Source organism: Colossoma macropomum, unplaced genomic scaffold (assembly GCF_904425465.1).
Source record: "Colossoma macropomum unplaced genomic scaffold, Colossoma_macropomum, whole genome shotgun sequence".
Lineage (NCBI taxonomy): Eukaryota > Metazoa > Chordata > Actinopteri > Characiformes > Serrasalmidae > Colossoma > Colossoma macropomum.
Window position 1 is genome coordinate 33,577,700 of NW_023494785.1, and position 25,132 is coordinate 33,602,831.

At 39.8% G+C, this 25,132-nt stretch overlaps 1 protein-coding gene across 1 annotated transcript in view; it reads right to left on the reverse strand.

The window, feature by feature from the left end:
* zgc:114120 (uncharacterized protein LOC619267 homolog) overlaps window positions 1–15,224 on the reverse strand; it is an 88,819-nt gene extending 73,595 nt beyond the window's left edge. Inside the window, exon 1 of the mRNA XM_036591579.1 lies at window positions 15,064–15,224. The gene's annotated coding sequence lies outside the window, so the exon portion shown is untranslated. The remainder of the gene's footprint in view (window positions 1–15,063) is intronic.
* Window positions 15,225–25,132: the final 9,908 nt, after the last annotated feature.

Below are 25,132 nucleotides of genomic sequence, written 5' to 3' on the forward strand. Positions count from 1 at the left end.
CCCCAATCTAATAGTGCTCTCACAATGAGTTAAAGCAGTACGATGAGTGGAAGGTTACAATGATGATCAGAGGTCAGAAATGAACAAAGGCATAGCTTAAATAGAGTGTCAAAACAGCCATTAAGTACAAGTTAACAATTTTTCAACAGGAAAAAAAAAGCAGCAAACATTTTACAGAAAATTACACTGAATTACACTGAAGCTTCACTATCTAAATGTTATGTTTTTCAGGATTTCGTGTGTTAAAAGCTTTAAGCGCTGTTTAGCTGATGACAGTTTTGGTCCCATTTTCTCTGTATCTTCTATTCATTTTTTTTGATTCTCAGATTTGGCAACTTTTTTCCCCCACTTATTTTCCTTTAATCTTCCCCTTTCTCATGCAATCTTATATCTGATCTCCTCAAAAATTCCACCTATAAAAAGAATAACTTGTATGTAATGGCCATTTTGACTAAAAATGAAACAAATGAAAGGTGGTCCCTGATTTTGTGGACAATTTGGCAAAAATATAATATCATGATACTTCAACACATTTTCACAATATGTAATATAACATGATTTCATTTTTCTGAGGTTTGCCCTGAAGCTGGTATACTGTCCATTGAAAAGCACCGCCAATAGAATGGGATGCTGTGGAGCAGCCACACGTGACCCTAAGCTCACCATGTCAAGGTCACAATGCCAAGTGTTGCTCCATCCAATATCTCTGGCATGAGCTGGAGTGACAGATGTCATCAAGAACTAATCATCTAAGACCTGACCTCACCAATGCTCTTGTAGATGAATGTAATCAAATCTTCCCAGCAATGTTCCAACATTTTTTGAACACATATACTATAATATGAACTTTAAATATTGGTTCAGAGGGAAACATTTTAATTCCTAAAATTCTCAAATTTAATGAATTTAAAACTCTAAGATGAAAATGTGAAATTGTTAAGGTCCTGTTCATAGAACCCCAAAACAATTCAACTCGCTTTTCACTTTCTTGCAGCATAAAAGGAATGATGACAGACGAATGTCGAACTGGGCCATCATTCACAGACACAATATCATAGAGAAGACTCAGTCGTAAAGATGAGATGATGACATAACAGCTCGGGTAATGCCATCCAGGCCAAACACTGTCAAATACATGTGGCATCACAGAGAAAAGACCTGTCATAAATATCAGTCTGTCTGACGATACCTGATCAGAGGCCAGTTGAGTGAGAGAGTGGAATGATTCATAGTAATAATCAAAGAAAACAGTCGTTTAATTGGGATCAAAAGATAACACTCAACTACAAGCAATGTGTGTTTTCAGAAATCTGCAATGTCTTAAAATAGACAGTTTGAGAATAGCTGCTGCCCCAAAGCATCAAATCAATTGGCAGTATTAAAACTTAAAATGTACTCGTTTAAATAAACTGGTCCTCCCTCTCTGCCAGCTTTTGCAAACATCACTTTACATGTTGATGACACTTGCCAGACATTATTCTCACAAGCCAGACTTCTGCCTATTATCAAAGAGTCTGATGCATTTGTTAGCTTACCACACACTTTGACAGGAAAGGGCCATTTAACTGACATTCAAAATAACCAATTACAGACTGCTGATTCTGTCTGACGTGTATGAGTGGGCAATTTTCAATGGAAACAAAGAGCTATGTTCACTAGAAAACACATGAGGATATCAGGCTTACGAGCTTCAAAGAAAACCCCCTGAATACCTTTACGATATAATGTGACACAAACTTTTTTTCAGTCCAGTGATTATACAGTCATATGCAAAAGTTTAAACATCTCCAGTCAAATTACATGTTGATTTTCTAAGTGGAAATAAGTGAACACATCCTCTACAGGGAATGTAAATATGGCATTTCTATGCAAATTTTAGTGAACATTTTCTATTTATTAACGTCAGAACAAACATACAATGTGGAATAATACACAAAATATGTTTTTATTTTTTTTCCAATATGTTCAATTCAGCAAATAAACATTATCTGTGTATTGAAATGTGCAGAAGTGTGTCCTCTGTACGGAATGCGTATTATTTTCACTTAAAAAAATCTGGTAATTTGAACTGGGGCATCCAAAATTTTGCACACAACTACCTAGCTACCTCCGAAAGGCTCAGTCATGGCGTGCCGAGTTGCCAAATGCTTGGAATCAGATTGACAAAACCCGCTGCCCGGAAGGCTACACAGACACTGAGGCCGCAAGACTTTATATCATATATCGTATAAATAAGACATTATATCTGTATTCACAGATTTGTATTTATTGGAACCGTGCAACTGTGAGCATTACTTCAATCAGTTACCACAACACATATCAACAACTGATTAGCTCTTGCCTCATTTTAGTGCATTATGACACATTCTGTTTTATGTAAATTATCAAAAAAAAAAGCCAAATCATTTTGCATGACATCATCGTTCCCATCATGTACATGCTGCTTAAAGTTTCAGCAACCCCAATTTAACATACTTTCACTTTCACGAAGATGAACTTTCACGCCAATGATGTCATGGAAAAAGGGCCACTGATGATGAAGGGGGCGAGAAGACGCAGCTGGTAGAGAGTAAACGGCAAATTGGTCTCTAATTAGCATCAGCAGCAGAACAGCAGGACATGCAGACTTTGTGTTGTGGGCTTTTGGTCTCCCAGTGTTTCAGACGGAAGGAAGACTGCTAAAGCACTGACTATTAGAGATTAGAAACCAAACAAGTAGTTGTTCATACCTGCTATTATCAGATTTTTTCCATTTGTTCAACAACAAACTATGTAATAAAAAGTCCGTGAAATCACAGTGCTGGGAGATAAAGGTATTCCACCAGCAAATTATGAAAGAACAGAAAACACATACAGTGCATCGGACCCCAAGGCTACACACTATTCATCATCCACTCTCTCTCTTCCTCTCTCTCTCTCCCTCAGAGGAGGAAAACATCTCTTTAACCTTTGACCTTGATGACAATCGGCCTGCTAAGGGATCCGATTGGACAGAGGCTGACACTAATGCAATTGTCCCAAGGACACAGCTCAATTACAGGCACGCACAAACATACACACGCTGGTGTATAGTACTGTCTTTATGGGGTTTTCATGCTCTTCTGTATGACTACTTTATTTTCCAAATAAAACCATTTTAGCCACAAACCCTTTATAACCAAAGTAAATCGGAATATTTTTATCGTGCTATAGATGAACTTATGTCAGCAAAAACAGGGCTAAATCTTAATTTCTACAAGGCTAAATTTGGCTTATTTGCCAGCTATTTGTTCAAATTTTCTGCTCCACCTTAAATGTAGCAGAAGTTACATTACGGCAGCTGTACAGGTGCCTAAAAGTAACTGCTATACCATGTAAAGTGGAAAGGGAATGTGAAACAAGAAGTCAACCTCAACTTCATCGAATTAAGTTAAGAATTTGTCTCACATGTGCGTCCCACATACCTGTGCACTCGACTGTCAGACACTGCAGGAATCTGAAAAATATTACAGTCATGATTCAGCATCAAGTGGTCACAGGCTTGTTTTGCACACTGATTTCGTCTGATGCAGCTGATCGATTCACGCAGCTTCTCAGATTGTATGAGAGGAACATGGTGTCTGTCTGGTGTCTATGTTAGGCCAAGGCTAAGACCAAAAGACTGGCTTTTATGTTTGCAACGTGGACTATTTCAGATGCAACGGACTAGACAGCGGGAGGTCATCGAGAGTCTGCTACGTTTTCATTTCAAATGTGATTGAAACATCCCTGACTCCCATAGTTGAGCCACTCAACTAAACAGGCAAATGTTAGTGTGGTTTACACTGTTTGTACATTGCGTTATCTGAGCTTGTTTGTGGCGAATCTTTATAACAGTTATGCCAAAACTCATACCTGAGGAAGAACAGCATACTGGATGAGCCAGTTTACCACCTGCTATCCAGTCTCCTGTACTTTTTCTAATAAAACTTGCAACGGGAAAAGCATTCTTTCTTGTAGATAAATCTGAGGAAGGACAAAGGACCAAATATGCACACAGTATTTCCCCAAAATATACACTACGGCTCATATAAAAGTAAAATAGTGTACACACAATCAGCATGTGTCTGCAAAGTTAATGCGTTAACATAATAAATTATTGATGCCACTACTATCTTTAGTAGTCCAGGCTGAAGTCCAGCTGCTTGCACGCTGTATATTATTATGGTAAAACCCACTATTGCCCTCTCATTCAGAAACACCTTTTTAAGCAATACTTTGGATCCTTTAGCGGACTAGAGTGGACAGCACTCATGGGCAACCCTATAGATGAATCAACAAGCAGCAAAGTAACAAGAGCAACAACAAAATGGAAAGCTACAGTCCCTCTCAAGAGCCTCCACTGTAACACATAAGCTGTATGTACAAGCTGTATGAAGGAGTTGGAGCCACAGATTGTATATATGATAAAAATAGAATTCTTACAAAAGTCAGAGACCACCCTTTCATTTATTTAATTTCTAGTAAAAAGTGGTTATTCTAAGTTATTCATTTTCCAGTTTCAGTTTAAAAAAAGCAGAAAACATATTTAACAGAAAACTACCCAGGAACCACAACAACTAAATCACAATCTCTAATCATTCAGCGTGATTACACTTTGCCTTTATTCAAGCTTCCATGCTCTTTGAGAGACTTGCTTTCAGTTTTTCAAAGAAATCTGCAGAGGTGTTTTTTTTATTTATTTCTTGTGGGGTCGTCATCTAGAATTGCATTCTTCCCAGCCAAACAATGTCCGTGGGGTACTGCATTATGTATTGAAACGTGTTTGTACTGATCAGTATTAATGATGGCTTCAAACAAAAAACAAAAAAAATCACTCCCCAAATTAGCAGTGATCCTCCACTATCAAAATCAAATCAAATCAAATCAAATCAAATCACGTTTATTGTCACACATATTTACACAGGTGGAAAGTGAGTGAAAATCTTAGGTGCGTAGCCCCCTTATAGAATTTAAATACAAATATATATATATATATATATACACATCTAAGAAGAAAAAAAAGAAATATATATACACTATGCTTGACTGATGGATATGGAGATCATAGAGAGCCTTATTTTACTTCGGTGGCACTCATACTGCCTTATTTGACTTCCAAAGATCTGAAAAGTTAGACTCATTAGTCCATAAAACTTTACTCTATATACCAGATGTCCAGTTTTGGTGTTTAAGTCCATTTTTTTTTTTCATTTTTTCATTTTTGTCTATTTCCTTCTCTCAATAATGGCTTCTTTTTTATGAAAAATGTTCCTCTTCCTCTTGACACCTACACATTCTGACAGACTCACAGCATTGAGTAACTGTGAGCCTTCTCATCTAATCTAATCTCATTAAAAATATATCCAGACAAATGAAACTTAACGGTAGTTTTGACTGGAAATTGAATAAAATTAAGGGTTTCTGACTTTTAAACCACATATAATGTGTGCTCAAACACACGTGCACACGCAATCCATTATGCACGTTACTAAATTCATGTGCCTAATTATTTGCTAGGCTGCAGAAGGAGAGCTATTTAAGGGGAAAAATACTGAACACACAAAATGACACACAAAATGAAGAGAAGAGGATGTGAGAAATGTTATGACTTCCTGCAGCTGTCCATCAACCGTTCACAACCAATCAGCTGCCTTCAAATAAAAGAGCGCCACATCAGTCAAGTCATGATAGATATGCTAATGAAGCATGCACTCACTCTAGAAAGAGAATGAAGGTATTGAAAAGATATATAGAGGAGTGTCAGAGCCTCTCTCTCTCGCTCTCTCTCTCTCTCTCTCTGGATTTGGATCCTTGCATCTGGCTGACATCAAAAGAAGGCTGCATGAGGATGAGGAAGTGTGTGTGCGCGCGCATTTTGTGTGTGTTGAGACGTGTTTAAAAATACATCGACGATCCAGAGGCAAGAAAAAGCTTGAGTCTCCGCTATGTCGAAGAGAGAGAGGGAGAGAGATAGAGAGACACAGAAAGACACAGCCTGGCAAAGAACATGACTGAATGAAGGAAAGAAAGAAAGTGAGAGATTATTTGTCATTCTGATGGCGTCTCAGCAATCCCGCAGCTGAACGTTTTGAATTGGGCTGGAGTGAATTGAGCGAGAGAGAGAGAGAGAGAGAGAAGCAGTGGTGACATGGGTACAGTACAGCGCTCATCAGCAGCTGCAGGCGCCTTCAAAAAGAGGAAAAGGAACAGCGCTGATATGAAAATCCATAATCCATGCAGCACAGCGAGAGAAGGAGGGAGAGAGATACAGCGGGGGGGCAGAGATGGTGAGACAGAGAGACAAAAAGACAGAAAGAGACAGAGGGAGGCAGAAAGTATGAAAGAGAGTGAGAGAGCAAGAGAGAGACAGAGACATGGAAGAGAAAGTAAGAGCAAGACAAAGCCAGAGTGAGAGACAGAAGCAGAGAAAGAGAATGAGAGGTAGAGAAAGAGAGAGAGAATGCCTCAGTTCTCCTCTGGGCTGCCGTCGTCGCAGTCAGAAACGCAGGGCCTCGTGGGAGTGGAACGTGTCGTGTTGGATAATAGTCTTGACGAAAGGGAATGTTCAGAGGAAACAAAGTGGAGAAACGCGGCTGTGAGCAGCTCCACTCGCAGTATACACTCATTCACTCACAGCTGAATCATGAGTTCAATCTGAGAGAAAGTAAAAGGTACTGCATCTACAGAGCACCCACCAGAAAGGACACGAGGCTGATGGACAAATGGACAGACAGACAGGTGGACTAAGTGGTAGACACACACAGGCAGGTGCAGGGTAAGAGTAGAAGGAAATGTGTTGGATGGATGCTATGAATGGAAGAACACTATGGATGGATGGATGGATGGATGGATGGATAGATCAGAAAGCAGATGAAACAGAAGGTCAGATCCGCTTATGAGATGACGATATTTATAACATAATGTCTGATAAATGGGATTAGAAATGCTCCAGTGCACTGCTTAAACAGCCACTGCTCAATTAGCTCAGAGTGTGTGTGTGTGTGTGTGTGTGTGTGTGCCTCCTAAGTTATGAAACAGGTCATTAACAGTGTGAAGGTCAAAAAGGGGTCAAGGTGGGCCATAGCTGTCCACAAAAATAGAATTAGAGAATGAGAGAGAGAGACAGAAGAAAATGTATCACATTGGCTGTGTTTACATGCAAAGATTTTTGCCAATCTGATCAAATACATTCTGATTATAGATTCAGACCGATGTGTTTATATGCTCACTCTACTCAACTGATCACGTGAGTCTAGTCAGAGTGAGACGAATTTTCAGCTGGCACTTATGTGTTTTTAATTACTTTAAAATGATGTCAGACTCAGGAAAACTTTACATGCCCTTATTTAAGAAGGGCAAGAGAAAGACATCATGCTCTGAGACACATAAGCTGGATGCCTGTCCCAACGCCGTCTAAAGTTCAAAGCATAAACTTCGTCTCTTCTGCAGACCAGTTTCTGCTCCTGCCATGTTGAACGTTATAAACTTTCACTATGAAGCAAACGCACATGCACAGAACGTACCTAAGCGTTCCGATTGGGAATGTAATAAGGCATTTACACAGCTATTACTCTTCTATTTCACGGATTATTTACGGGGCTACCCACCTTGTTCAATTGGATAAAAATTGTATTTGGAATGGCCTCAACTGGACTAGTCTATTGCGATTGAGGTGTATACATGGATGTATTCTATTCCAATTGAGATATTTAGTATTAGGATTATTAACGTATTATTAGGCCGCATGTAAACGGCTATTGAAAACAGCGTGTATCTCGGCAGAGCTCTTTTTGAATCTTAAGAACACAGAATGTGGGATTCCTCAAGAGTCAATATTGGGACCCCTTTTGTTTTTAAAATATGTTAATGATCTTTATTTGCAAATAATCTATGCTTTATTTTGTTTGATGATGCCATTATTTTTCTATCTGATGAAGATAATCATAAATTAATCTCACCTGTTATACAATATAAATCACTGGTTCAAGGCTAATTATTTCTTCTTCAACATAAAAAAGGCACTGATACATTTTCAGTCTGTTTGTCTGATCAGACATTAACTCAGGTCCTCTATACAAAAATTCTTGGTATAATCACTGATGTTGTGTGAGAAAGAGTATATTTTACCAATTTATTATGAATTCTTATATTTCTTAATATAAAATTATCATAGAACAATGGAGCCCACACTCAGCAATAAACTAAGCAAAGCTGCTAAAATCTTTTTATTACACAGGCGGACATGTTTCGGCTCATGTCGCCCTCAGCGCCATTCAAAATCAGTGCACACACGTGCAGCCTAACATATTCACATGACATATCACATGACCATCCAACTACCATCAACACAGACCAAAGTAAGGAATTACTGAATGAATGAATGAATGAATGAATGAATAAGTAATGAATTGCTTACTTTTGAATTTTAGATTTTGGAGAGCCAACGCACCATTAAGCATGTAAAAAGAGTGTGAGGTGAGGATCCCTCTTTTTACTTAATATAAAATTAGCCAAAATATTGGTGTTTTGAGCAGAATCAAATTCTTCCCACAAAAAATACTTCTTAAATTGTATTATACATTGATTTATCTGTACCTTGCTTACCGTAATATCATTTGGACCAGTACCAACAAAAGCAACATCAGTTGTTTACGTGTACTTCAGAAACTTAAAAAAAAGAATGAAAAATAAATAAAGTGATAGACAGACAAAGAGAGAGAGGGAGAGAAAAAGAGAGACAGACAGAGCGAGCAAGAGAGAGAGTGAGAGAGAGAGAGAGAAGAGGTAGAGACAGACAGACAGACAGACAGAGAGCGAGAGAGAGAGAGAGAGAGAGAGAGAGAGAGAGAGAGAGAGATGGCGCAGGGTTTGCTTTGTTGTGTATTAGCATAAAGCCTGACTCTAGTGAGCAGAATGCCAAATCCCTACGTCTGCTCTGCTGTCGTGTGTGTGTGTGTGTGTGTGTGTGTGTGTGTGTGTGCGCTGCAGGCTGTTGTGTTGCAACTGTACTGTTTTCTGACTTTACTCTATCCTGACTGTGCTGTATTCTGAGTCTACTGTACTTTGATTGTGCTACATTGTATTGTATCTGTGCTGTATTCTGACTGTACTATATTGTATAGTATCTGTGCTGTATTCTGACTGTACTGTATTGTATAGTATCTGCTGTATTCTGGCTGTACTGTATTGTATTGTATCTGTGCTGTATTCTGACTGTACTATATTGTATAGTATCTGTGCTGTATTCTGACTGTGCTGTATTGTATAGTATCTGTGCTGTATTCTGACTGTGCTGTATTGTATCGTATCTGTGCTTCATTCTGACTGTGCTGTATTGTATAGTATCTGTGCTGTATTCTGACTGTGCTGTATTGTATAGTATCTGTGCTGTATTCTGACTGTGCTGTATTGTATCGTATCTGTGCTTCATTCTGACTGTGCTGTATTGTATAGTATCTGTGCTGTATTCTGCCTGTGCTGTATTGTATCGTATCTGTGCTTCATTCTGACTGTGCTGTATTGTATCATATCTGTGCTGTATTCTGACTGTGCTGTATTGTATTGCATCTGTACTGTATTCTGGCTGTACTGTATTGTATTGTATCTGTGCTGTATTCTGACTGTACTATATTGTATAGTATCTGTGCTGTATTCTGACTGTGCTGTATTGTATTGTATCTGTGCTTCATTCTGACTGTGCTGTATTGTATAGTATCTGTGCTGTATTGTATTGTATCTGTGCTTCATTCTGACTGTGTTGTATTGTATTGTATCTGTGCTGTATTCTGACTCTGCTGTATTGTATCTGTACTGTATTCTGGCTGTGCTGTATTGTATTGTATCTGTGCTTCATTCTGACTGTACTATATTGTATAGTACCTGTGCTGTATTCTGGCTGTGCTGTATTGTATTGTATCTGTGCTGTTTTCTGACTGAACTATATTGTATTGTATCTGTGCTGTATTCTGACTATGCTCTATTGTATCTGTGCTGTATTCTGACTGTACTATATTGTATATGTGCTGTATTCTGACTGTTCTGTATTGTATTGTATCTGTGTTTCATTCTGACTGTGCTGTATTGTATTGTATCTGTGCTGTATTCTGCTGTACTATATTGTATTGTATCTGAGCTGTATTCTGACTGTACTATATTGTATGTGTTGTACTCTGACTGTGCTGTATTGTAATGCATCTGTGCCGTGTTCTGACTGTGCTGTATTGTATTGTATCTGTGTTTCATTCTGATTGTGTTGTATTGTACTGTATCTGTGCTGTATTCTGACTGTGCTGTATTGTAATGCATCTGTGCTGTATTCTGACTGTGCTGTATTGTACTGAATCTGTGCTGCATTTTGACTGTGCCTTATTGTATTGTATTTGTGCTGTATTCTGACTGTGCTGTATTCTGACTGTGCACACCCGTACTGTACTCCTGCACTGACAGAACTCTGTGTTTTGTGAGGATGTGGAGGGATGATGGCATGCAGTAATCCACTCCACTGTGGACGCTGTGTGTATATGTGAGTGTGTGTCTCTTCCTAATCCGCGTGGTGTGGAGGGATGCGCAGAAAACGAGCCTGTCTCTCTTCGTCTCTTCTCCTCTATCTGTCTTTTCCACCCCATCTCTCCTGGCACTCGTTCTGCCTCTGACGCTCTCTTCCTCTCTTTCTCTCTCTCTAATGAGCGGTTCTGTGTCTGACTCCTCTACAGAACTTACACTCTCGTATAAGCTCCCGCATGACACAGGAGAAAGAGAGAGAGAGAGAGACACAGAGAGAGAGAGATGGAGAGAGACAGAGTTTGAGAGATGAAATAAATAATGTAAGACAAACGTATAAATAGTTGCTAGTACCCGTTATTTTCATTCTTTGGGGGTGGGGGAGTAAAATGCACAACAGAATAAAGACTTTGAGCAATGACAACCATGAGTACTGCTCCATCGAGCTCTGGTCAGATTGTGTGTGTTTGTATTTAATGTCAAATGTCCCAGGGACAATGGAAAACATGAACAGTGTGCATATATTTGGCTGCTCTCCAAATTCCTTTTCTGTTTTTTCCCAAAACACTGCAGCTTTTCTTAGAAAAAGAGGCAAAATGTGTTCTTTTGGTTTCTGAGGTTAAAGGGAAATTCTGATGATTTTTCAAAGTTTCAGCATACTTCAATGGTTGAGCTGTAATTCAGAGTACATTGTAAGTCATTCAGGGTGGTCTGATGTGAAATGTTCCATTCTAGAGAAACTTACCCAGTCAGAATTGTTCACAGTGGTGGTAATAGGACTCCCTAAAGCTACCTCAACATTACATATAAAACCTCAGATGACGTGTAGGTCCATCACTGTAGGCATCCACCAACACTTTAAAGAAATCCAAGTCGGTAAGTTTCGCTACACTGGACCATTTCACATTAAACCACTCTGAATGACTTTGCTTACATCTCAACAATTGAATTAGGCAGAAATGTTTCACAATCAGCACAATTGCCCCTTAGGGTTAGAGCCGGGTTAAGTAGAGCACAACAACATTACATACAGTAATACAGAATGCAACATTCATGCAGTCATGCAATAGATAGTCATGCAGACCCCACAGAAATTCACAAAAGACAGAAATACCAACTGTCGTGTGTGGGTGTGCATGCAACATAAACATGCCTGAGAGATCTAATCAGAAAGCGCTCTCTCTCTCTGTCGCTCTCTCCCTCTCCCTTTTCCCTTAGGACACCTGAAGCTTCACATCCAGTTTTCTTCTAGAAACTTACATGGCGAGAAGACAGGGTGACAGATGTATGACACAAGGAGTGTCGCTAAGTGTGCACAAACGAACACACATACTCTTGCACGTAAATTACTATCCTTGCGTTTTTTCATAGTGCATGGTTGCGTATAACGAATGGTTGGGTGAAAAATCTAATTGACACAATTTTCCACTTCCACATCACCCAAGACGTTTGGTGTCCAAATTTTGCTTCTTTAGTTTAGCGCTGGAGCTATGAGGATAACATTGCCAACAAACACTAGACCTTAATAGTCACCCAAATCTTTTCTGTAAATACATCCCCAAAACTCAACCAGCATCCAAGTTTTCCTTAAGGTCACACACTTACACTTGTAGATGTGGTTTAGAAGAGAGTATGACCTACTGTGAACTACTAAAAAGAAAAAACTCACTGTGTAGCTGAACGCTGCGATCAGCCAATTTATACAACAATGTTCTGCTGAATTCCACCTTCCCTGCAGAATCTGGCTGCCCTCCACATGAATGCATTTCACACAGGTATACAGACACTAGATTAAATATATGATTCTGTTTTAAATCTTTATTTAGAAATTTTAAGTTGAGCTGTTATTTGTAAAAAGGCAGTTGAATTTCGGTACAACATTTGTCTTAAGTGGCTGCCCTCAGCGTTCGGTTACACAGTGAACTTTTTGTTCATGTTTATAGTTTATATTGTGCTATAAAACACATCAACAAGAATGTGCAACCTTAATGAAAATCTAGATGCAGTCTGAGCAGGCTAAGAGAAGTTCTGAATTTATTGAACAAATTTGGGTGACTACTGATTTCTAGTGTTCATTAGCAACATTAGCCTCGTAGCTCCAGTGCTGAACTAAAGCAGCAAATTTTGGACATGTCTTGGCTGAGTGACTAAATGTAGGATAAAATGGAAAATGTGGACAAGTGAAATATCACCACAATGCCAACAATGGGAACATTCGGCCTCCAGTGACAGTTAAACAGAATCAGCACACACACCGCCGCTAATTGCCACGGAGGTGTTGCAAAACAGCTTTCCAGGGGATGAAGCATATCATTAACAAACAAAAACAGGCTGGAAAACAGGTAAACAAAGCTGCACTGGTGTATTTCAGCTTGTGTGCATTCCACAGCGGTACCAGAAAGATTCAATTAGCTTTATGTCCACAGGATTGAAAAGCACTGGATTGGTTTCTCGGGTGTACGTTGGACTTGAGCTGGACAGTGAAGGTCAGTGGAGAAACAGCTTTGAAATACCATTTTTATAGCATGAGCTTCCTCAAAAACACATGAAGCACCACTGCATCTTCTCAGACTGCCAATAACATTATCACTGGGCAGCTCAACATCCTTGGAGGAGAACACTGCCAGTTTTGTTTTCCATCAGCTAATGACGTATGCAATGGCTAGCATCACACTGAATGAGGGAGAGAAGCAGGGCTATCCTTCTCACTCAGACAGAATCAGGCTATTTATGGACTCCTGCCCATCAACGGGTATCAAACTTGCAATCTCCAAACAATGGGGTTATGGCATTAAGGGGTGTAACAAGCCTTCACTGCTAACTACATCCAGCCAGGTTTCAACACTGCAAATGACGTAGGCATCCTTGGGAAAGTCAATGTAAAATTGTAACAGGGTCAATAGATTCCTATGCAATCATTTGGTCCCAATGAAACCATTTGATCCTAGTGACACCACCAGATCCCTATGCCTCATTTGGTCCCAAAGGAACCATTTGATCCAAGTCACACCACCAGATCCCTATGCCATTATTTGGTCTCTATGAAACCATTTGATCCCAATGACATGACCTGATTTCTGTGCCATCATTTGATTAGCACTTGATCCCAGTGACATCACTTGGTGCATAAGCCATCATGCAGTCCTAATGGCACTAATTGATCCGAGTGACTCCACCTGATCCCCACACCATAATTTGGCCTCAACTGATCACTGTGCCATCATTTGGTTCCACTGGCAGCCTGTGATCACAACAGCACTATCTGAAGGGTAACCCTATGCCACTATATTACGAACACCCTTCCACCCTCTCTGTCCAATTCAGCTGCAGTCCACCAGCTCTGAGCGATTCAATGCGTAGATAACTTTTGACGTTATTATTGCAATTATGTCCTTATCGAAGGAAGCTCGCTTCTCATTTGCGTCCTCCCTCCCCTTCTTCCTCTTCTCTGCCCATCAAACCCACCATGCCTTCATTGAAAAGCCAGACTACTTTATCTTATTTCAGGCCTCTCTCTCATGTTCCAATAACTTCCACTCTATATCCCCCTAATTCCCTTGTCAGCTGTAACATTCCAATCACCTCTCTACTTTGCTTTTCTCCATCCTATCTTCGGCCCCACAGTCATTTCATCTGTCCATTCTTGTGCCCCAGTCGTGGGGTAAACAGCATGTTCCTGCACCCCTGGAATAGTGTCAGGGTTTAAGTGTCAAACTCATGGACACAGTAGCTCACTGCTGAGATCAGAGAAGGTCATTAGATTCTGCAGCCTTCTGGTCCAGCCCACCAAGCCACTTTTGCTCCACTCTGAATCCAAAGCTATTTCAAAATCTTAGCCCTCTCTATCTTGTCATTATTATTTGTCATATATTATTATTAATATTATCTTCACCTCTTCTCAACTGCATCAACCCATCCTGTCCATCCTGCTTTTCCCCATTTCTCTTCTCTTTTATAATAGGTCTGCTCTCCTTTTTCCTATTCGTCTCTCTTCTCCCTATCTCCTCAAATATCGCTCCATCACCTCTTTGATGTTCGTCTGCAGAGCAATTACTGCCTGCCAGCCCTCTTATCCTACTTTCTCTCCAGCTCTCTCTCTCTCCGTCTCACTACATATCCTTCATACACATATCTACTGCACACATTCAGATCATATTCAGGATCCATTAGGGTGCATTAAAGCCCATAGTAGCCATATATCATCTTCCCAGCAAGTACAGTATCCATTCATTGCTCTGTCTCTCTCTCCCTCTCTTTCTTTCCGCATGCCATAGCATACAATAGCTTATGAATACTAATTGTATTTGAACCTAACTGGGTTTCCATCTCTGAGCCAAGCAGACACGGTGGAGAACGAAACCGTCTCAGAGTGTTTCAGAGCCAAGCACTTACACAAACACATAGAACATACAGATACTGGCCAAAGCAGCGCTAGAAGTCACCCTCTTTACGCTGATCTGAGAACAGTTTGGCAGTTTTCCATGCAACATCTAAGACCAGCAAACATAGGAATTAAGTTCCATATTCTACCGGGATGTGTGGTAGCACTGCACCACTACGTACCCGCAACGACCCGAAGCCGCTTCTCTGTTTTCTCTTCTCTCCTTTTATCCAAGCGCCCAGTTTGCTCTCCTCTCCCTCATGCAGCCGCCTTCTCTCCTTTCATCTCTTCATCCCTCTCTCTCGCCCTGTCCCTCTCCCTCTCTTCCTCCATCTGTCCCTCAGATCCGTCTGCCTCTCTCTCTCTCTCTCTCTCTCTCTCTCTCTCTCTCTCTCTGAGGAAAAACGGTGAGCACCAGTCGTCTGCTGGTCAGCGTATGTGTGTGTGTGCGTGTGTCAGCACGTCAAACACATGCTGGTGCAGGGTTTTAGCTCCGCATGGCACAGCCAGACCTCATCTGATATTCATGCAGACCCCACAAACCACCCCCCCCCACACACACACACACACACATACACACTCTTCTCTTAAAGTTACAGCAACCTCAATTCAGCACACACAGCCTAGGGAAGAAGGAGTAAACCAGTCAGTAAAAAAAGAGGTGGGGGGGTAGCTGATGAGAAATTTGCAGCAGATTAGCTAGACTGGCAGGACAGAAAGACTTTACAGAGATGAACAGCTTGATGAAGTACAGTAGAGGAAATGGATTAAGTGCATGGATGGTAACAGTTCAGTTATGGCTCCATTAGAAATGAACAATTCCATGGAATGTAAAGATTTAAAAATGAGATACATTTTTAACAAGTTTTTTTTAGTCTATCATCAAGCAAGCCATTTACTCTCATTAAATCAACTAATTAGGAAGCAATTAGGTGGTAAGTGCGGCCCTAAATTGTGTGTGTCACATGTTTGTTTGGCATTCTGGCTGTGTTTTTAAAGAACAAATATTGCCTATTAGTAATACATGCATGGTTTATGACTACCGGTCAAATACAAGTTTTGTTGATTTTGTAAGTGAAAATAAGGTAACATCTTCTACAGAGAACAAAAAGTAATGTGGCATTTGTTCTGCAAATTTTAGTGCACAGTTTCCGTTTTTTTTTAATCATGTTTTTAATGTTCAAAATAAAACAAAATTTTTCATGTTCATTTTTCATGTCATGTTTTATTTGTCTCCAATATGTTAAATTCAGAGGATGTGTTGACTTATTGTATGAGTAGCAGAGGCTGCCTCTTCAGATGAGCTGATGAGCCAACACTACAGCTAACCGGCACAACATTTCTGAACCTACCTAGAGTAATTAGCCTAGTTAGCTGAAAAGCCACAGCAGAGCCGGCTGGATAACCTCTGGCCTTCTCAGTCACATCCTTGAAAAGACACTCACATTAAGGCACACACATACAAATACAGGCACGTTTTGCAGTCCCATTAAAACATAAAATCGCTAAATTGTTAGCCTGTATATCTTCTCCATATTCCCGTGATGAAACGCAATGAATAACTGAAAAGTGCTGAACACAACCCGGGCACATCCCTACCCTGAATGCACACTAAACACACTCTTTTCCAGATACTGATGTTCCATCACACTGTTTTGGAAATATTGGGAAAGAATGCTAACATCACACACCAGCAACTGCATGTCCAATAAACATATAATACATGTTCCTGCAACTGTTGTCTTAAGGAGTGCTTCTGCACTTTTTATACAGTTGGAAATACAGTAGGTTAGAGTCCACTTGAACAGAATCCTAAAACCACAAGTGTCTACTTTGGGACAGGCCAGAACACTCACTGTCCACTTTGTGAGGTTCACCAACTTCATAGGTCTACGACAGATAGTAGCCCATACTGCTGATGCACAATTTATCAGCCACCTTCTTCACCAGTCAGTTTCTGACCACAGGACCGCTGCTGATCATATATTGTTTGGGTGGTGGATTATTCTCAACAGCGACACTGACATAGTAGTGGTATGGCAGTGCGTGTGGTGCTGGTATGAGTGTAACAGACACAGTGTTGTAGCTTGAGTTTTTACACACTTGATGAGGACTAACAAAAACTGTGCATCAACAGATGGGTTTAATACACCCACAAGGTGGAGCTACCAGGTAGGGATTTCTAAAAAGTGACCAATGAATGAATGTATATCATTATAAAACATCATCTGTGTACAGCAGCAAAACAAAAACAATAATTCATACCCATAACGATCACATTACTGACCCACTGTCTAAACTCACCAAAACAGTAAAGCGCACAAACTCACAAACTAATTGGATCTGAACACTAGACTCATTATCTGGCCTGGGAGAAATAACTCAGATAGGTAGATCAGTCAGACCGTATTACTACTGTACCCGAAACTCAATCTGCTCAGAAGGTCACGAATGACCCACGTGGTGCTTCCTCAGAGCCGGGTGATATTTCACCTGGACGATAGAGTAAGGAATACGGTTAAATGTGACCTCAGGAATGGAACACATATAAAATCAAATGTAGGCCTTCAGCTGGCACAGCTCGTCTATACTGTTTGGGTGTCTTGAAATGTGTGTCCAAGCTGGATGAAGTAAATCTAGGCTTGTGCTATTGTGAGATAAATATGCACAAATTAATCTTAAATATATAGTTAAAATATGGAGTAGTCTGCTTGTTCACTAACAGTTCATGTACAGTACTGTGTAAAAGTCAGATATTTCCCTTTCTTCATTAAATCCTGTCAAAACTTTTTTTATTGTCAGATAAATATAGATATTTAACAGAAAACTATACAGTAGTTTCAATTAGTAAATACAGTATCTCATTTCTCAGCATTTAGGTGTCCAACCTTTGGCTTTATTACAGCTTTCATTCTTTTCAGGAGACTTGCTGTTAGTTTCACGAAGACATTTTCATTTTTACATCTATCTCAAATACTGATTCTGGGCTTGTTTGGGGGAGGGGCTCATTATTGCTGCTTTGCTTTCATACACAAGAATTCCATCCAAACCGTGGATCAATTGCGCAATTTCATAGGTCACTTTTCTGCGTAAAGGTTCGCAAACTGGTAGGCACTTAATCTGTTTGCTGCTTTCTGTTATTTCCTTGGATACAATCACTCAAGCAGCGAAGTGCTTTTTGTCCACAACAATCCTTTTCCCTCCATCACTACACTTGAAAAGGGAAGTATTGGTATTGGTATGTCAAAGCAGTCACATTACCAAATGAACCAATCACACAACCCCTCACTTGACCAAACGTACCTAACTCACAGAACAAGCGGTCCTTGGTAATGAAAAAAGCACTAGCTCAGGGGTCAGCAACACGCGGCTCGGGAGCTGCATGCGGCTTTCTTACTGCCCTGTTGCTGCTCCACAGCAGAATAGACTTTTAGGTAAAAATAAAATTATCCTCCTTTACAGTAAAATAAAGCTCTGCTGATCGTTCTAAAACAATTTTAACAATAAATGGTCTTAAAAACTGGAGTTAATGTATAACTCGCTAATTCACGCTTTAACCCTGAAAGTTGGCGCACAGACTGCTGGTCACATAGCAACACAGAAAAGCCTCGTCTAGCTAATAGCCAACAAAAAGACAAAGAGAAAGATTTAAGACGAACATCGATAATTTGGAGACAAATGGACTTATTTGCATTTATTAGCACTCAGCTGGTTTCCTGATACACTAAAAACGCTAACACTAAAAAGGCTTCTCGTTCGCCAGTTTCTTGCTCAAATTTTTTTCTTCTTTCCTTCTTAAATGGTGCAGCAGTTACATTCTGACATGCCACAGGCGCCATTTAAGGTAGAACGTGAAAATTCGAACAAGAAGCTGGCGAGTGATAAGCTAACTTAAGCCCTGTAAAAAGTCTAACATTGAGAGACATTTTCAAGAAAATATTCCACTTTTGAGGAAAAGTTTCCTGCTGGAGATGTGAGAAAAGCAGCTATAGCTGAGGTAAAGCTTAAAGCAGAGCAAAGTAAGTCTGTGTTATCATTTATATTATATATTTTTAGCCTTTACTAGTGCATTAGCACATACTGAGACATCTTTACAGCCAAGATGGTGAAACGGACATGAAATGTTGCTCCCAAGGTGGTTTGATTTTTATTGAAAGGACAAAATGGATCCATGGCCGGGAGTCCAAGACAGCACAATTGGCTGAAAAAAAGGACAAAATGGGACAAAAAAAAGGACAAAATGGCTCTTCTTAACATCTGGGTTGCCGACCCCTGCTCTAGTGTGAAAATTTCCTCACTGATGTTGAGGTCTGGACTCTGGGTTGGCCAGTCCATTCCACAGATGAAAGCATTAAATCTGACGGTGACAGTTATGGTGGTCTTCCAGGTCTTGCATAGTTGTTAGGAGTCCCATTCTATCTACAGCTTTAAATCAGTTTTTGAACTCCAGTTTTGAAAATGTATTTTTATAAAACCATATTCCGTTGTTCCAACAACCCCTTCCTTACACAAGTGGATTATCTTATAACTAATTAATCAGAAATATCTCCTGAAAAATGAATAATTACTAGTTAATTAATGGCCATTTTGACTGGAAATTAAACTAATGAAGGGTGGTCTCTGACTTTTGCACAGTACTGTAGTTGTAGCCTGCTGTACCTGCAGTAGCCTGTAGGAATGTGTTTGGCTGTGTGTCTGACCTGTACTAGCAGCGACACTCCCTACTTCCCACTGACACATAATACAAGACAGTGAGAGAGCGAGAGCAAAAGAGAGAGAGAGAGACAGAAAGAGAGAGGGAGAGACAGAGAGAGGGAGAGAGAGAGAGAGGAAGCGAGTGTGGGGGTAGTGTTTTGGTGACAGATCACATAGCTTCACAGGCCTAATAAAATGTGACCTCTAAAATTTTTCGCTGGTTCTCGCTTGTTTACAAGCATTAAGATCTCCAAAAATCTGACTCTTTTGTTCCATGTGGCAGATTTACATGCATACACATTTGTCCCAAGAAAACATAACGGCTTTGCAAATACAGCAATAGAACTGTGGGGTTTTATGTGTGCAACAACAATAGTGCAGTCACGTGTGCAACGTTTCGTCTTTAATAAATCATATATCATAAATGTATAATGAGGAAGGCTGACCGGATGAGTAACTCGGGTAAGTTGTGCTGTTCAGGACAAAATAAAAACTGCATTCGCAAAGCAGAGCCAACACACACTGACCAAAACATCATAAACCTCACAACCAGCAATGCACTAATGATCAGACGTCATTAAGCCATAATGATCAAATATCATCCATGATGGCTTTTCCACTCCATATTATGCTAACAAATATAATAACTGGCTTACTATCCTGCCCTACCTCGTCACTTTCATTCTCTTATCACTTTTCAACCCTTTACGATTCACTGAAGGCTTCATATACGCATCACTCATAGTACCCCATTCAATTTTAATATATCACCAACTCACTAATAATGAGACCCCATTAGAGTCACACAAATCACTTTCGAGGTTTCTTTACCTGAACAGCTGACCTGCTCAAAAGTAAAGAGTACCCTCTCCATGGAGACATTGTCAAGGAGACCTGACAGCTGGAATGTCCGAAAGCTTACGCTGACCGAGGCGAGCACGTGTCTGAAGGTATTGAGGCAAAGAGGTGAAAACTCTCATTTTTCTGGCATGATGAAGTAGCTTGAACGACAGGCAGAAAGAGACAAAGTAAAAAAAATCAGACCTTTTCCTGAGTATACAGTACCGTGCTTAAGTCAGAGACCACACCTCATTTATTAATTTACAGTAAAACTACACAAGTACACAATATTCATATTTCTGCATCAAGGAAAAGGTAAGCAGAAAATACATACATACATATATTATCTAAACCGCTTATCCTTCTGGGTCGCAGTGGGGTGCTGAAGCCTATCCCAGCTGTCATTGGGCGGAAGGCAGGATACACCCTGGACAGGTCGCCAGTCCATCGCAGGGCAGGAAAGTAGAAAATGTATATTTAAAATAAAACTGTACAAATGTCTCAACTACTAAAAATATCATCACATTTTTCAGTATTTAGTTGTCCACACTTTGTCTTTGTTACAGCTTCCATTCTTTTCAGGAGACTTGCTTTTGGTTTTTCAAAGAAATCTGCAGGGATATTTTTCCACACCTCCAAAGTTCAGTCTTGGGAGTTGGTTGCACTTTCTGTTTCTCATGATCCAATTAATTCCAAAAAAAATCAGTGATGTTGAGGTCTGGACTCTGGGGTGGTCAGTCCATTGTTCTGAGAACGCCAACAGCTTCTTTGCTAATTTTCTCTTTTAATCATTTTTTGAACTCCACCTTAAGGAAACTTCTGTTTTTCTACTTATTTTCCTTTGGTTTTCCACTTCTTTATGCAAGCAGATTATCTTGTATCTACTCTTTTCAGAAATATCTCCTGAAAAATTAATAACTTGTACTTTAACAGCTGTTTAGACTGCTACAGTAACACAACAAACCAATCTTTACAGCAGTGGTTGTCAGAAAATCATCTCTGAATGTACAACATGCCAAACTGTGAGGTGGATGGGCTACAACAGCAGAAGACCACACTGGGTTCCACTCCTGTTAGCCAACTTACAACAGGAATCTAAGGGGGTTTTCACACTTGGGCCGTTTCAGCGTCTGAAGTGGACTCAGACCGCTGAGTCATTGTTTCTTTTGCATATGTGAACACGCCAAACAAACTCAGACCTCTCGAGTTGGTCTCAGTTCAGTTCGTTTGTAGTTCGTTTTGTGGTTCGATTAATTTGTGCATTGTGAAAACAAAATGGCCCCAGTCCACTTCAGCTTTGCTTTATGGTGAAGACCTCGATGCTCGCAGTACACACAGCCACAGTCTTCAGCACTTCAGCAGGTAAACAGACCAAGAATCATTTATACGGTTCTACTCAGGATAAAGTCTGTCCGTGATCTACAGCAGCGCTGACTTATTAAAGCGATCAGATGCGAGAGCTCGCGTGATTATACCGTGTTAAAAGCTCAAGCTGGGCACGCAGCGCAGTTTTCAGCTGCTTTCACACTGAACGCTGAATGAATGAAAACTCGCCGGGTGGAGCTTCAGTGAGGAGCACAGCCGAACACGGAGCCCACCACGGCAGACCCGCAGGGCCGTGTTTCCAATTTTGCGTGATGCACTTCGGCCAGTCGTTTCAGTGCGGCCATTAGGAGAGCAGCAGGCGGGTCTGGCGGTTCTTCTCGTCACCTGATGGCTCGGATTTATCAGAGAACGCGGCCCACTTGGCGAGCACTGTGCTCACCGTGAGTGCTGTGAAAGGGATCTGAGTTCTACTGGAGTGGTGGTCTGAACAAGAAGTGGACCAGAAAGAAGACTGAGTCCTCTTTATAGTTCACTTACATTGTGAACACAAAAAGAACTGAGGTCACTTGCAGTTGGTTCCCTTCCAGGTTCACTTTAACAGAACTTGGTTTGGTTCTTTTAAAACGAACTACATGTGAAAACACTGTCAGGCTACAGTGGAAACTCAGCCAAACTGGACAGCTGAAGATGAAGCATGAATCCATGGACCCAACCTGCCTTGTGTCAACAGCTGAAGCTGGTGGTGGTGTAATGGTGTAGTGAATGCTCTCTTGGCACACACTGGGCTACCCAATATAAAATAAACATCATTTCAATGCTTCAGCTTATTTAAGCATTACTGCTGACCCTGTAAATGCCTTTTTGGCCATTTTTCTCTTCTTCTCCATTTTGTCTTCAAAAAGTTACTTCCAGCATGATCTTAAAACAAAGTACAAGTAACTGCACACTGGTCCCATGAACATGACACAGGCTCTGTGTTCTTCTCCTATTGAGACAGATGTCCAGTAAAGAACACCTGAAAGTGCTCAAATAGCTCTATAGGGCAGAGAAACATGATCTCTAGCATAACACACAGGGCTGCAAAAAATAAATTGCTGTTGCAGTTTGCACAGACAGTAGATGGAGGCGCAAAAAACAAGAGTGCTACCAGCACCTCCTTGTGGAGAACTTTAAGCCTGCTACACATGAGTGAGTGTGAGGCATAAAGTAATTTGTTCATTATAAGCCTAAACTTCCCTCTTTCCTTTTACTTAATGTAATTTTAATAAAATGTTTAAGTATTTGGTATATTTCTTTATAAAAAAAAAAAGTAAAAAGTCATTTAATTACTGCTTGTGTTTGTGATATTTTTACGCCCACTATCTCACAGATAAAAATCAGAAAAGCTGAAAATGGGGAAAAAATCAAATGGAATTTGGGAAAGTATAAGACAGACTTCATAGAACATACAGCAAACAACCTGAGAAATGAAAGAAGGCGAAGCAGTTTAGATACTGAAGGAAATAAACTTAAGTCTGAACCTGAGCACAGAATGTGCCAGAGCAAAGTCAGCTATTTGAAATACTTTTAAAAGAAGAAAAAAGAAAGAAACACAAGTGGGAAAAGATACAGAAAAAGTCTATGCAGTTGGCTGAGGAAAGCTACTGCAGTTGACAATAGAGAAATTACTCCTGTGAAAAAAAAGTGCAGCTGAGAAGCGGCCAGCAAAATCACCAACCTGCAGAGCACAGAAGCTACTGAACACAGAAGACTTCAACTGCACAATTATACAGACTGCACTGTTCAGCAAAGAATGCAAATAACAGGCTCTCCTGTCTACTGATAATGCAACATACTTTTGAGAGAAGGTGACTGGTTGAATGGTGCTTCATGCAGCTTAATAGCTCATCAAAGGACTAAAAAGATCTGAAAGTATTAGATTAGCGAACTCGCTATTTACATGCAATCAAGATGAATAAAACTGAGGCCCACTCAATGCAAATAAGCACTAGTAAGACTTGGCAAATCATCTAGAGAGAAGACCACTGGATGAGTAGTGATGTCATTAGGTCACAGGCTTGATCTAGTTTACAGGTTAAGTTAATTAATTCCAATAATGATGCTCACCAAAACAACAGTGGTGGAAAATGTATCTAAAAGCCATATCTAAGTAAAGGTACTGCACCAGAAAAATACAGTACAGGCTGTCATCCATTCAAATACTGCTTGAAAAAGCCAAAAATATCGGTTTTAGATGTAGTTATCAAAACTACTGCACATTATAATTGTATGTAATTATATATTTAACCATATTTAGAATTTAAATCTTTTATTTTAATAAGCAAAGTAGCAAGAGCTTCACTTTAAAACTATAGAAGTGAATGTCAGACAGATAATTCTAGAATCAATAGAAATATGAACATGTATGAAATAAGAATAATTAACAATAAGTAGGTAATGAATAAAAATGACTGGACCACATTAGCTATGTAACTGTGTAGCTAAGTAACTCAAATTCTAAAGTATATAAGCGCTTGATTTGGGACACAGCAAATCATGGGAATCCCTATGGCTCATCAAAACCTGCTAGACACTGATCTAGAGGTTAATAAACACAGCTGTGGTGCTCCCTAGCATTACTACGGTGTCCCTAAGGTGACATGGGGATGATTTTTAATAAGGTGTGGGCACTAATTATTATACTGAGGACACAAGTTAAGTTTCTCATAACTGGCTTCAATAGCAATTCGTGGCCACGCCATGTCACCTTAGGGGGCCGTACATTACTGATAAAGCACCAACCTCAATTTTCTTTGTTATAGGAATAATTCAGTAAATGAGTTTGCACGCTAGAAACCCCCCAAAGTATCCATCCTAAAGCAACTGTCTTTACATTTCAGATTTTCTTCCACCTTCAAGATGCATCATCAGAAGTGTATGTAAGCCCATTCCCGCCACTTAAAATTAAAAGATCCAGCATCTAATTATTATTATTTTGTTATTAAGAGAATTGCTATGCCATTATTTTGAGAGACTTAGTCATTATGTTTGGAATACTGTCTCATTATTTTGAGATATTAAATCAGTATCTCAAAATAACGATTTAGTATCTCAAAAATGAATAGATCAAATGAACATCTCATTAATTTTAGATACTAAGTCATTGTTTTGAAATACTATCTAATGAGAAAGAATCTCAAAATAACAAGCTTGTATCTCACAATAATGGGATAGCATTTGAAAACAATGACTTTAGTATCTCCAAATAATGAAACAGTGATTGATTAAAAATTTAAAAAAAAAAAACGTGCTGGATTTTATTTAAGTGGCAGGAATGGGCTTCCATAGTAGGGAGTTTTCCTTGTCTTTAAATCAGGAAATCTGGCCTTAGACTGACATGGCACTAGAGGT